Below are 15,653 nucleotides of genomic sequence, written 5' to 3'. Positions count from 1 at the left end.
CTCTGTCCCTTTCTACTTTGGTAACAGGCCCTTCGGACTTCTACCTTTTCCTTCTCCTCTTTTCCATTTTCCCCTGAAGTTTCTCTCCCATTCCTTCTCTCTCCTCCCCTCCATTCTCTCCTCCACCATTTCCTTCTCCAAATCCCTTGGTCCTTCTTATTCTTTCCCAAGGTTCATTTGCAAAAGCAAACAATTATGAAGATGGACTTTGGTTTGGGAGAAGCTCCTTTTGGAGTGAAAGAGTAAAAACTTGGCTCAGTTCATCATACATTTATTAGAGATCCAAAGCTTCTTCAAGTCTTCGTTTCCTCATTCATAAAATGGTTTTCCTCAAATTATGGTATGCATAACAAATAAAATACTAGGAACAACAAGAGTAAGTCAAAAAAGTATTGGTACATATTCATTATTGTTGTTGTTAGGTGCCATCGAGTCAGTACTGACTCACAGCAGCCTTATGCATAACAGAACAAAACACTGCCCGGCCCTGGGCCAACCTCACAATCGTTGCTATGTTTGAGCCCATTCATGCTGCCACTGTGCCAATCCATCTTGTTGAAAGTCTTCCTCTTTTTCTCCAACTCTCCACTTTACCAAACACGATATACAAAGTTCTGGTGCTCTTCATCATGTTTCAATATTCAATATTCTGGTGCTGACAGTGTCGTACTGCTATTCAGAAGGTTTTCAGTGACTAAATATTCATAAGTAGTCTGTTCCTCCTTCTTCCTAGTCTGTCTTCATCTGGAGTCTCAACTGAAATCTTTCCACTGGGGGTGACCCTGCTGATATTTAAAATACCCCTGGCCTAGCTGCCAGAATCATAGCAACACGCAAGCCACCACAGTATGACTCACTGACAGACAAGTGGTGGTACATAGTTATAGAATTTAAAAAAATATATCAAAATGTGAGGCTTTTGTTTCTTGACATACCCTTCATGTAGGTCTATCCATGCCTAATGGCGGTGTTTTCATCTGGCTAACCCATCCTGGAAATCTCTTGAGATCTTCGATTTACACCATATCAAAACGTCAGTTTTATCATCCTCAAGGAACTTAAATCATGTTCCTTTTAAATGTTTTTTGAGTCTGGGGAGCAAAGAGAAGTCTGAAGGGACAAGATAAGGGTTGAAGGGTGGATGGAGTAAGGTTTCCCAGTGAAATTCTCCTAGGACAGACCTTACTACTCTCAAAGAATGAGCAGCTGCATTGCTGTAATGGGAAATGTTTCTTCGCACAACTTTCGTGGATTATTTTTCTCACCAATGAAGTTTTCAATTTTCTTAAAACTTTTCCTAATAAGCCTCCATGATTGCGTTGTGTCCTTTGAGAAAAATCCATCAAGTTTACCTCGTCGGGGAATCCCAAAAAACAGTCACCATAACCTTCTAAGCAGATCCCTCTGCCTGGACCTTAAGTGGCTCTGCAGATACCCTTGGAAGCACTGTTTTGATTGGAACTTTGATTTTGAGAAGGCATCCTAACAAGTCTCAAACCAAACTACTGCCATCAGGTAAATTCTGACTCATAACAACCTATCCAGGGTTTCTGGGACTAAATCTTTATGGAAGCACACAGCCTCATCTTTCTCTCAAGGAACCACTGATGGGTTGGAACTGCCAATCTTGCAGTCACAGCAGCTCAGTGCTTAACCCACAGTGCCACTACAGCTCCTTTAACAAGTTCTCGAAGTAATACACTTGTCTAACAAGACTAATTGCTATTGTTAAGTGCTGTTGAGTCGGTTCCAACTCCTGTATAGGGTGTCTGAGGAGCAGCTGGTAGGTTTGAGCTGCCAACCTTGTGGTCAGAAGTCCTGTGTTTATCCCCCAGTGCTACACCAGGACAAGTGTGCTATATGTCTGCAACTATCCACCGATTGCAGAGACAAGTTTAAACATGTGTTTGGAATAAACCCATACATGTGTGAACAGGAACCCTAGTAACAATTTTTTTTTTTACTTACCTGGATATAACAGCAACTCTACAAAAGTGGGTATCTGCAGGGAGGAGGACTCAGAAGGTATCTTTGTTTTCCTGTGCTGGTGTAACAGAAATACCATGAGTGGGGCTTGAAGAAACAGAAATTCATTCTCTCACAGTTTAGGAGACCAGAAGTTCCAAATTCAGGGTGTTAGCTTTAAGGGGAGGGTCTTGTCCCTTTTTAGCTTCTGTTTCCTGGTTCCTTGGAGATCTTCATGTGACTTGGCTTCTATCTTCTCCCATCTTGGCTTACGTCATCTGCTCCTTTTATATTTTGTAAGAAATTGACTCAGGACACACCTTAAAATGATCCTGCCCCACTTACCTATCAAAGATAGTTCATTCCCAACTGGCATTGTAACCACTGATATGTTGTTGTCGTTGTTAAGTGACATCAAGTTGGTTCCGATTCATAGTGACCCTGTATAGGATTTCCAAGGAGCAGTTAGTGAGTTTGAACTGCCAACCTTATGGTTCACAGTCCAGTGCTGAACTACAGCAATACACCAGGAGAGAGGTTAAGATTTATAGCACTTATGTTAGGGGAACCAATTCAATCCATAATAGAAGGACCAGGAAAGATGGAGGACAGTTTAGGTGATCTTCTTTGAAGTTTAATAATGTTTCATTACCCTTCTATGGTTCTCAACCCTGTCAGATCTCATGCACTGTTTTTATAACTAATATTTTGTGACATCTCCTTTACTACCTTAAAATTAAATTCATGGTTTATATAACTTCATATCTACAATCTCATAAATAATTATTATGACACCCTGTGGGTTAAAGCGCCAGACTGTAAAGCCGGTTGAACTGCAAGGTCGGCAGTTCAAGCTCACTATACAAGGTCGCTATGGGTCGGAATCGACTCGATGGCACTTCACAACAACAACCTGTGCTATACAGAAGAATGAAAGGAAAGTAACTTATATATGATAATATGTAGTTCCATATGCAAATGCTTGGTCATCATCTTACATATCCAGAAATATTGCAACTGGATGGCTTTACAAACAGAAATTGATTCTCTCATAGGTTAGGAAGTTAGAAGGCCCAAATCAGTGGCAGCCCCTGGGGAAGGCTTTCTCTCTTTGTTGGCGAAAGTCCTTGTCTCCTTTCAGCATCTCTGGGTCCAAATTTCCTTGGCGATCTTTATGACTCAGCATCGATCTTTTCTTGGATCTATGAGCTTCCCAGTGCAAGAACTCAGGTCCAAAGGTCACACGCCTTTCTTATCTCTTGTTTCAGAGTGGTAGTATGTCCTTATGGGCTCTGCTGCTCTGTTTGATCTCATTCATCTCTCAGGACAAGTTGACTCAAGATACAACCTGAGCCTGTCCATTGCATCCTGCTTCTTTAGCAACATGTTGTTGTTGATATTGTTGTTAGGAGTCCTCAAGTCATTTCCAACTCATAACAACCCTCTGCACAACAGAATGAAACACTGCCCGGTCCTCTGCCGTCCTCACAAGTGTTATGTTAGCGCCCACTGTTGCTGCCACTGTGTCAATCCATTACACTGGGGAGCTTTTTTTTTTTTTATTTACTGGCCCTCCAGTTTACCAAGCATGATGTCCTCCTCCAGGGATTGGGGCCCCCTGACCACATGTCCAGATAACAAGAGACAAAGTCTTACCATCCTCACTTCTAAGGAGCATCCTGGCGGGGTTTCTTCCAAGACTGTGTAGTTTGTTCTTCTGGCAGTCCATAGTACTTTTAAATAATTGTCTCTAACACCATAACTCAAATGCATTGATTCTTCTTCCTTATTCATTGTACAACTTTCACATGTATAAGAGGCTACTGAAAATACCATGAGTTGGGCCGGCACACCTTAGTCCTCAAATTAATACCTTTGTTCTTTAACACTTTGTTGTTGTTGAGTGTTGTCAAGTCAGTTCCAACTCATAGCTACCCTGTATAGAGTTTTCCAAGGAGTGGCTGGTGAATTTGAACTGCTGACCTTGTGGTTCCAACTGACCTTTAACCTTTAACACTTTAAAGTGGTCTTTTTCAGCAGATTAGCCTGATACAACACATGTTTGATCTCTTGACTACTGCTTCCATGAGTGTTGATTTTGGATCCAAGCAAAATAAAGTCTTTGATAATTTCAGTCTTTTCTCTATTTATCATGATGTTATTTATTGGTTCAGTTGTGAGGATTTTTGTTTTCTTGACATTGAGATGCAATCCATACTGAAGGCTATAGTCTTGAATCTTCATCAGTAAGTATTGCAAATCCTCTTTACTTCCAGTAAGCAAGGTTGTGTCATCTGCATATTGCAAGTTGTTAATGAGTCTTCCTCCAATCTTGATGCCCATTCTTCTACATATAATTTAGCTTTTAGTATTGTTTGCTCAGCATACAGATTGAATAAGTATGGTGAAAGGATACAAGCCTAGTGCAAAGTTTCCTGATTTTACATTCAGTATCCTGTTGTTCTGTTCTAACAACTGCCTCTTGATCTATGTACAAATTCCTTAAAAGCAAAATTAAGTGTTCTGAAATACCCATTCTTTGCAATATAATCCATAGTTTGTTATGATCCACACAGTCAAATGCTTTTGCATAGTCAATAAAGCACAAGTAAACATCTTTTTGGTATTTTCTGATGCCAACCAATATCTATCTGATATCAGCAATAATATCAGATTATTGATATCACTCCATGTCCTCTGCTGAATCTAGTTTGAATTTCTGGCAACTCTTTACTGATGTACTACTACAATTGTTTTCTAATTATCTTCAGTATGATATAATTTACATGTGATACTAATGGTACAGTTCTATCATTTCCACATTCCATTGGGTCATTCTTTGGAATGGGCACAAATATGGACCTTTTTCAATTGATTACCCATGTAGCTGCCTTCCAAATTTCTTGGCATAGAAGAGTAAGTGCCTCCAGTGATGCATCATTTTGTTGAAACATTTCAATTTGTATTCCTTCAATTTCTGAAGTCTTGTTTTTTATCAGTGCCTTTGGTGAAACTTAGACTTCTTTCCTCAATGCAATTGGTTCTTGATCATATGTTACCTATTAAAATGGTTGAGCATCAACCATTTCTTTTTGGTAAAGTGATTCTGTCTGTGTATTCTTTCCATCTTCTTTTGATGCTTTCTACATCGTTCAATGTATTTCCCATAGAATCCTTCAATATTGCTAAGTCTAGGCTCGAATATTTTCTTCCATTTTTTCAGCTTGAGAAGTGCTAACCATGTCTTCCCTTTTGGTTTCCTAACTCCAGGTCTTTGTGCATTTCATTTATAATACTCAACTTTGTCCTCTTGAGCTGCCCGTTGACATTTTCTGTTCAGCCCTTTTACTTCCTCATTTCTTCTGGTTGCTTTAGCTTTTCTATGCTTAAAAGCAAGTTTCAGAGTCTCTTCTGACATCCACTTTGGTCTTTTTTCTTTCCTTTTTAATGACCTTTTGCTTTCTTCCTGTATGATGTTCTTGATGTCATCGCACAGCTCTCCAGTCATTGGTCATTGGTACCTAATATATCAAATCTATTCCTGAGATGATCTCTAAATACAGTGGGATATATTTAAGGTCATGTTTTGGCTCTCATGAATTTGTTTTAATTTACTTCAGCTTCAGCTTGAACTTGCTTACGAGCAATTGATGGTGTGTTCCATAGTTGGCCACTGACCTTGTCTTGGCTGATGATATTGAGCTTTTCCATCATTTTTTCCCAAAGATATAGTGAATTTTATTCCTGTGTTTTCCATCTAGTGAGGCAAACATATATAGTCCTAGTTTATGTTGTTTAAAAAAAGATATTCGCAATGAACAAGTCATTGATCTTGTAAAATTTTATCATATGATTTCCTGTATCATTTCTGTTGAGGTAGGCTAGACTATATCCATAAAAATAAAAACAGTGAAAAATATAACTAACATTTTTGCTGATGAAACTAAAGATCAAGCTGCCCCAAGCACAAAAACCTTGGGCTTCAGGAATAACTCCAATAATCCCACTCACATCCTGAAATCCTATGCTAAATTAATCCTTGTCCCCTTAGGGAAACTTGAAGTTGTTCTTCAGAAACCTCTGTAGTTTAAACCATCTTGAACCTGATCCAGAGCATGTGCAGAGTCTCCAAACCCAACCAAGTCCAACAGGGAACACCGCTAAATCCATCCAATAAAAAGTTATGATCATTATCCCAGAAACCCTTGCCACAGAATCCATCTTGCAGAAAAGCTGTGTAGGCACCCAATTATCACAACCCCTCCCAACTGGGGAAATTTCAGGAAAAGCCAGCCAGTTTCTTTGTTCTCCATTTTCTTCATTATCATAATAAAATATATTTTGTGGCCCTGTTTGAAACCACTAGGAGGAACAGGAGCTGCATCCCCCCCTTGCAAAAGACTGTTTGGCTTTTATAAATACGTTCCTTGCCTGTATGAAAAATTTAATCTCTTACTTAACAGAGAAAGAACCCTTAATTTAGACAATGGTCCTCCAACACTATCCCCAAGGTCATTTTTTCCCAAGTCCTGATCCTTCCCTTTGTTTCTAACCTTTGCATTCCAAATACCAGTAATTATCAATGCACGATCAATTTAAGATTAAAAAATTGGTAGAATACTTCAATTACATCATCACTAGCTTTACTGGTTGGTGTAAATTTGAATAGTAGTGATGCTAATTGGTGTTTCTTGTTTTGTTGTTGTTAGGTGTCATCTAGTTCATTCTGACTCATAGCGACCTTAGGCACATCAGAATGAAACACTCCACAGTCCTTCCTGTGTGATCTTCACCATTATTATGCTTAAGCCCATTGCTGCGGTGGTCACTGGGTCAGTTCATTTTGTTGCGGGGGGGAGCTGGGGGGAGTCCTCCTCTTTTTTGCTGACTGTCCACTTTAACAGACATAATATCCTCCTGATAATATGTCTGAAGTCTAGGAGATGAAGTCTGGCCAGCCTGGCTTCTAAGGAACATTCTGACTGTACTCCAACACAGATTTGTTTGTTTTTCTGGTAGTCCACTATTGTTGTTGTTGTTAAGTGTCGTTGAGTTGATTCTGACTCACAGCGACCCTGTACAGGATTTCCAAGGAACAGCTGATGGGTTTGAGCCACTGACCTTGTTGTTTGCAGTCCAGGAGTCCTCTGGCAGTCCAGGGTACTCTCAATATTCTTCTACAACACTATAACTAAAATACATCAATTCTTCTAGTCTTCTTTATTCACTGTCCAACTTGCACATGCATGTGAGGTTATAGAAAATAGCATGCTTGGGTTAGGCAAATCTTAGTCCTCAACCTGATATCTTTGCTCTTGAATACCTTAAAGAAGTCTTTAGCAATTGATTTGCCTAATGCAATATGTCATTTGATTTCTTGACTGATGCTTCCATAAGTGTTGATGGTGTATCCAAGCAAAATGAAGTCTTTGACAACTTCAATCTTTTCTCCATTTATCATGATGTTATTTATTGGTTCAGTGGTGAGGATTTTTGTTTTCTTGACACTAAGGTGCAATCCATATTGAAGGCTGTGGTCTTTGATCTTCAACAGTATGTATTTTAAGTGCTTTTCACTTCCAGCACACTAAGTTGGGTCATTTGCATATCACAGTTTAATGAATCTTACTCCAATCCTTATGACATGTTCTTTTTCGTATAATTCGGTTTCTCAGATTTGCTCAACATACAGTTGAAAGAAATCAGTGTTGGCACACACCTTTCCTGATTTTAAGCTATTCAGTGTCCTTCTGTTCTGCACTAACAGCTGCTGCTTCATCTTTGCACAGGTTCCTCATGAGCACAATGAAAAATTCTGGAATACCCATTCTTCACAATGTTATCCATAGCTTGTCATGATCCACACAATTTAAGCCTTTGCATAGTCAGTAAATCACAAGTAAACATCTTTCTGGTATTCTCTGCTTTCTGCCATTATCCATCTGATACCAACAATGATATCCCTCTTTCCACCTCATCTTGTGAATGTACTGTTGAAGCTGTATTTGAATTACCTTCAGCAAAACTTACTTGCAGGTATTAATGATATTGTTCAATGATTTCTGCATTCCACTGAGTCACCTTTCTTTGGAGTGGGCACAAATGTGGATTTCTTCCGATCAATTGTTCAGGTAGTTGTCTTCCAAATTTCTTGGCTTTGATGAATAAGTACTTCCAGTGCACAGTTTGCTGAAAGATTTCAATATGTATTTGCTCAATTCCTGGATCCTTATTCTCTACCAATGCCTTCAGTGTACCTTGGACTTCAACCTTCAGTATCATTGGTTCTTGATCATATGCTACCTCTTGAAATTGACCATTTCTTTTTAGTACAGTGACTTGTATATATTCTTTTGATGCTTTCTTCATCATTCAATATTTTGGTCATGGAATCCTTCAATATTGCATGTTGGGGCTTGGATTTTTCCTTCAGTTCTTTCGGTTTCAGTTTCAGAAGTGCTGAGCATGTTTTTCCTTGTTGGTTTTCTAACTCCAGGTCTTTGCACAGGTCATTATGCTACTTAGTTTGTCTTGGGCTGAGTATCTGTCGGCCGTTTGGTTTTAAGTGGATACTGTCTCTTTAATTTTCAAGGAGATCTGTGCACATGCGTAGTAGAGCCCTCCGAAGGTGGGGCTGGGGAGTTCACTAGCTCGGGCACCACTATAATCACCAGAATGGAGGTACGCAGACAGCAAGGGACCAATGAACAGATACCAAAAAAAAGGAGTGTCCACACCTCTATCTCCGCGGCTCTGTCAGGAATCCGTGGCTGCTCTGCTCCTTCCCCCGCTTGGCGCCATACACGATGGTAGCTCCTGGAGCGGCTGAGCGTCTTGAACTAGAAAGCAATGGATTTCTTGCTTCTGCCACAAACTCCCCCAGCTGTAAGTCTTCCAACCTTCTAAATATTCCTTTATATGTGGTTCAGAGTTCTGGAACCATCCCCTGAGGCTGCTTGGTCCTGTATTCTGTGTTGTTGCTGGCGAAGTTCCTCACTACACTTCCACCCGATCCGCCATCTTGTTTGTCTCTCTCTAGCAGGCTAATTTTTAAGTTGATAAATTTGTATGTTCCGTGAATGATGTTCTAAGTATCCAAATGGCCCTTGGCAGAAAAAAGGTTGTCCATCGCTGCTTTATGGGGTTTCTGAAGAGTGACTGGTTTGAATTGCCAATCAAGATGTAGAGACCTCTTCTATTATGCACACTCTATTATCCTCTTGTCTTATTGTCTCCACAGCCCTTGTTGTTGTTACTTACATATTTATTTTCTCTATACTCTGTTAGAGGATGGGAGTCTTGATGGTGCTATTGGATAAGCACTGGACTGTTTACCACCATGTCAACAATCCAAACCTACCAGCTGCTCCTCGGAAACCCTATACTGGGTTACTATGAGTCAGAACCGACTTGATGGTATTTAACAGCAACAGTCTTTAAGGGGGCTGACTGCCAGGTCTCCTCTGTGTTGAGTGGCTTGGTTTGCAGGCATAATCCAAAAACCTACTGCGGTGGAGCCCATTCCGATCCATAGGTAGCCTATAGGACAGAGTAGAGCTGCCTCATAGGATTTCCAAGGCTATCAGAAGTGTAGCCAGAGTGCTCCTTGGAGGCCAGGATGGCCAGACTTCATCTCTCATACTTTGGACATATTGTCAGGAGGGACCAGTCGCTGGAGAAGGATATCATGTTTGGTAAGGTGGAGGGTTAGAGAAAAAGAGGAAGACCCCCAGTGAGATGGATTGGCACAGTGGCAGCATCAATGGGCTCAAGTGTGGCAAAGATTGTGAAGTTGGCCCAGGACCAGGCAGTGTTTTGTTCTGTTGTGCATAGGGTCGCTATGAGTCGGTACCAACTTGATGGCACCTAACAACAACAACAAATCTTTGTAGAATCAAGCTGCCACATCTTTCCCCCACACAGCAGTTAGTGGTGTCAAGGAGCAACATGATAGAGTCTGCTTGAAGTCAAAGCAACAGAGGTTTATTGGGGGACAGAGTTGATGCGGATGAAGAAGACTTCCAAATTTAGAGTGAAAATAGCTGTTCTCCCAGACAATAGGAAAAAAAATAATAAATAAAACATTCCGTACAGACGGATAAGGAACTAAAAGTTCTGAAATCAGTTTTCGCTTAAAGACAATGAGGGGAGTCAACGTGGGGTGTGCAAGAACAAGGACTTTGCAAGGACAGGTGAGCAAGTGGGGTGATAGGACAATGGAGGGTCAGGTTTTCTGGGAAACCTTCGACAAAAACTGCTTTTCCAATCATGTCTCTTTCTGGGAGTCAATTGTAAAGATTTATCGATAACATAGTGAGTCAAGACCCTTCTGATATAAACCATCGTATCTCACACCTGTTTGTCCATAGAAGAATGACCCTCTGGAATGGACTGTGATAGCTTGCAGCTATCAGACCTCAGAGAAAAGAATGTCTCCTTTAGGCTCAATGGTCAGCCCCAAGGTTAGAGAGACTGCTGCTAGAAAAGGCTGCTCTGAAAATCCACCCTGGCCTGGAGGGCTCGTAAAGACTTCAATGGGGTTAAGGGTCTGCCTCTAGGGTCTGCCTCTAGGCTGCTCTATTCACAGTCACCAGGTGCCTCCAATTTGAAGCTCTCATGCAGAGGCTAGAAACCTTTCAATGTTTGGTTAGTGCAGAGCGCTTTAACCACCACACCACCAGGGTTCTTCCTGCACACATGTTGTTGTTGTGATTGTGTCATCAAACCAGTTACAAATCATAGTAGCCCTGTATAGGCTTTCTGAGGAGTGGCTGGTGGGTTTGAACTGCTGACCTTTTGTTGTGCAGACAGCAAGTGCTGATGCTATAGGGTCACCCCAGGACATTCATGATAGATCTGGATATGTTATAAAACTATGTGGAGTCCTGATGTGGTGCTGTAGGATAAGCACTGGAGTGCTAATCTCACACTTTGCGGTTCACTATGAGTTGGAACCAATTCCACTGCACTTAACAGCAACAACATAGCCCTGGTGGTGGCGGTGGTGTGCTGTGGGTCGGTTCTGACTCTTAGAAACTCTGCATAGGGTTTCCGAGGCTGTAAATCTTTATGAGAGCAGAAAGCCTCATCTTTCTCTGGCAGAACTGCTGGTAATTTCGAATCACTGACCTTGAGGTTAGCAGCCCGACTTGTACCCACTAGGCTACCAAAGCTCCTGAGCATAACACTATTTGAAGTCAAATGTGTCCGGTGGCAGGCATGTGATTACATTGGGTTAGGAAGCGATTTGCTAGTTTTCCTGGCCATACCTCCCTTATGGTTTTGCACTGTGTATCATAAAGCCTGCCTTTCACTGTTGACCAGAAATCTTTTCCAAATCATGAGATTCCAACCAAAGCTGGCATGGGGATATCCAGAGATGACTTAGTTTATGTGAGTGACCCACTTGTCTGAATTAGGTTTTAAAAGTACAAACCAGGACATCATTCCAGGAGGAGAGAGATACTTACTCAAACTGACTAGTAAACATCCTGGTTCTGCAACATGTGGAGCCATGAAATAAATGCTCTCCCTGGCTTATCCACTGGAAAACAACACTGGGTCCAACACAACAGGATCACTGAATTAATTAGTATGGGCAGTGATGGTCTAAAATCTGGGTATTGTAGAGTGAAGATTGAATTGCAGGTTAATTAATATTTAAGTCCTTTGGACAGGGCAGTAAAGGAAGAGTGTTTGCCAGCCTCTGTTAGGTTCTTCCAAAACCCATCCCCTGTGAGACAGGATTTCTTGGGGGCCCCAAACAGAAATCCCCTTATCACATGCAGCACACATCTCAGGCAGGGCTGTCAAAGGCACTATTTGCATTTCTCTAAAGGACGGGCCTGGTATTATATAACTGTGTGTGGGTTCTGAGGGCTTCTAATGGGCCTCTCTTTGTACAGTCTCTTAGCAACCAATTGAAATTTGTAAGCTGAAACAAAGAGACTCAAGTCTGTCTTTCCTTAGCACATTCCTCTGGGTCTGGCCTGCCTGGAAGAGTGCTGGTCTAAGGGATGTGGATGTTGTCTTTTCGTCTTTGCCAGAGCCCAGAGATCCTTGCACAATCCTTGTTGCACCTGGAACGGAAATGAGTTGGGAAGCATGCAGGTAGGTTAGGGACCAGCTCTGTTCTGTCTTTAGAACTTCAACCAAAGCCAGAGAAAAGTCTTCAAAGGGACTGCCCCTGTGTTCATTCATTCTGAAAGAAAAAAAAAAAAAAGGTAAAACTGCCTACTGTTCAAATGTGTCCTTTAGGGCCAGGTGGCATGGGTAGAAATACTGGATCTACTACTTACTAGCTATGCATTCTTGGACAATTTGCATTATACATTTGGGCTTCAGTTTCTTCCTTTGTCATACAGAAATGAAAATTGCATCCTTTTGATTGGCTTGCTAAGATCATTGTTGATGTTGTTGTTGAGACCCATGGAGTCGGTTCTGACTCATAGTGGCAACCCTGTATAGGGTTTCCCAGGAGTGGCTGGTGGGTTTGAACTGCTGACCTTGCGGTTCAAGCTGACATTGCGTGGAGTGCTTATCATACAGCACCACATCAGGACATCATTAAGACACATCATTGATTCAAGAAATAGTTTTTGATAGTCTCCTCTGTGTTGGGCACTGTCTTTGGTTTTAAATACATTGAAGGAAACGGAATAGACTAAAAGCCCTGCCTTCCTGGCAGTTACATTCTAGTGGGAAAAAACAGACAATAAGGATGTAAAAGATACATGCGCATATCAGGTAATGATAGATAGGGAAGTGCTATGAGAAGCTGATGGTATTAATGAGGCCATCATGCAAGACTTAACAGGGAAAGTGATTATACATGGTAAGTACATGTTTTGTTGTTGTTGTTTTGTGCCGTGGAGTTGGTTCCGACTCACAGCGACCTGTACAGGTTAGCTCCTTTTTATTCAAGTTAATGTTAGTCATTCATCTACTCTTTGATTTAGTAATTCAGTGGCTAGTTCTCACTCACTTACCCTTACATGAAGCCATCGTCCATCCATCCATTCACCCACCCATCCATACATCCATCATTCCTTCCATCCATCCATCATTCCAGTCACCCTTCTATCCATCCATCTGTCCATCCATCCATCTTTTCTTCCATGCACCTATCCACCCATCCATAATTCCATCTACCCTTCCATATTTCTGTCCATCCATCCTCCTATCCATCCATACACCCACCCACCTATCCATCTACCCACCCATTCATCCTTCCATCCTTCAATCCATCTATCCTTCCATGCATCTATCAACCTACCCATCCTTCCACCCATGTGAGATTTTTTGATGGAGGACAAGACTGACACAATCCCTATATTCAGTGTGACAAGTGCCACAACAGAGGCAAATATAGACCAGGTTTATAGTAGGGTTTCTCAGCCTCAGTACTACTACCATTTTGGACTGGATAATCTTACGTTGTCCTGGTGTGGCGCTGCCAGATAATTGGACTGCAAGGTCGGTTTGAACTGCAAGGTCGGCAGTTCAAACTCACCAGCCGCTCCTCAGAAACCCTATACAGAGTTGCTATGAGTCGGAACTGACTCGATGGCACTTAACAACAACAACAACAATCTTTTGTTGTGGGGGTGGTTTTGTGCATTTTGGGATATTTAGCAGCATTTCTGAGCCTACCCTCTATATTCATATAGCATCCTGCTACTTTGTGACAACCAAAAACATGTTGTGTGGTTGACAAAATGGATCCGAAGTCGAGTGAACAATGTACCTAAGATTTGTCTTTACCAAAAACCTGAGTTTTCCTATAAATTAGGCCTCCTTGCCAATGAGACTCTGACAGCACTTTCACTCTCATTGAAATACATAATGAAATACTAACATTTTAATAGTAAATTGCGTACTCCAATCAGAAGTAAGCTTCTCCTGCTTCCTTCCCCATTTTATCACCATAAGTCAATCACTGCTGATACTCAGCGGAGTACCTTGTTGTTGTTGTTATGTGCTATAGATCAGCTCCTACTCACAGCAACCTGTATAGGGTTTCTGAGGAGCAGCTGGAGAGTTTAAACCACCTGGCCTTGTGGTTCAAACCAACCTTTCAGCTCTGTGCTTATCCTACAGCACCACACATGGGGCTTGGTGCTAACCAATTTGAGAATCTTCTGCCTCAATAAATCACATTGAATAGACTTATTTTATTATTCACTCTGTTTCTTTTGACAGTCTCCTGAGAGGCAGAAATGCCTTTGGTTGAGAAACTATTTTATAGGAATACTTTGCTCAAGAAAGGAAATTAATCCAAGGCTTTAATTTCAATAGCAATAACAACATTGCTGCACATTTGCTTTGTTTCCTAGATATATTTTATTGTGCTGGAAAGCAGGACGGTCTTGGAGACTTGGTGAAATTGGAAATAGAATCTCACCCCATAGGAATTGTGAGGATCATGACTCATTCAAAAAGCATCTTGAAGGTTTACCAAAAAGTCTTTATGACAGAGGAATCATCATTAACCTGGAGTGTAGACCCAGACATAGTGCTTTGGAGTCATGTACTAATTTTGTTGAAGATGGCACCACTGCAGTATTGAGCCCAAGATCCTTCAGTAGGGCAAGAGCTGAGTGAATACTTCTCTCTAAGGAATTCAGCCTGTTCCTTGACTCCCCTTGCTTAGTTTAAAAGAACATGCTTTGTAGGATATCAGATCAAGATGCCCGAACAGCCAGCTAGATCCAAGATCACTTTCCAAGCTCAACACCTTCCAAGGCCAGCTCCTGAGTATTCGCAAAATCACTCAACTTGCTCCATTCCTCTCTGCCCAGTATGCCTGTTTCCCAAGATTCTGAGGTTGTAGGCAAGTTGTTCAGAAATTCAGTGCTGTCTTAAATAGCACTTGAATTTTCTCATCTCCTCTGTTCTCTGTGTCGTCCTTAATCACACCTACCAATCCCATCCAGCCTGAGGTATTATCATCTCCCAATTGGGCTATTACAGAGCTTAGTAGGTTCACCTGTTGCCTGCTCTTGATATCTTCCACCTGTCCTCTGCAAAGCAGAGATCCAAGTCTTTTTGCTGGAGGCGGGGCTTGATGGCGGCTGGGTGGAGGTGCAGTGAAGTTCGCCGTCAGCAATACCACAGAATACCAGGCAAAGCAGATCCAGGGTAGAGCTCCAAAACTCGGAACCATAGAGGTAGGAATATTTTGAAGGTTTGAAGGCCTACAGATTGTGGAACTTGAAGGTGAAGTAAAAAATCGTGTACTTTTGAATCTGCCGGGCTGGGCTTGGAGGCCCGGAGCCGACATATTGGGTGAGACCAAATGGACAAGACAAACTGGGGAGCAGAAACACCACGTAAAAATGCCGCGGGAACCTTGGAGCAAAGGTGGGCTTTGTCAGTTTTGCTTTGTTCTGATTTTTCTTTCTTTTTTTTTTCGTGTCTGGTCATAAGCACTCCCACTGCTTGCCCACCTCCGTTCTGGTGACTAGAGGGGAGAGCCTGAGTGAGTGGACACCCCCCACCCTCACCACTGGTGGGTTCTTCTGCCACACATGCGCACAGATACTCAGTCCGAGAGCAGGCCCTGAAGGCTTTCTGCTTGTCTGTCTTTTGTTTTTTAAAAACAGGAAAGGGCAGGACCGGGTTGTAGAGAGGGAAAGAGAATTTAAAAACAAAACAGGCCAAAAATTAAATTAAAGCCTGAGGTATAT

Source organism: Chrysochloris asiatica, unplaced genomic scaffold, assembly GCF_000296735.1.
Source record: "Chrysochloris asiatica unplaced genomic scaffold, ChrAsi1.0 scaffold00178, whole genome shotgun sequence".
Classification (NCBI taxonomy): domain Eukaryota; kingdom Metazoa; phylum Chordata; class Mammalia; order Afrosoricida; family Chrysochloridae; genus Chrysochloris; species Chrysochloris asiatica.
The sequence above is the reverse complement of the archived record's forward strand: the minus strand, read 5'-3'. Positions refer to the sequence as shown.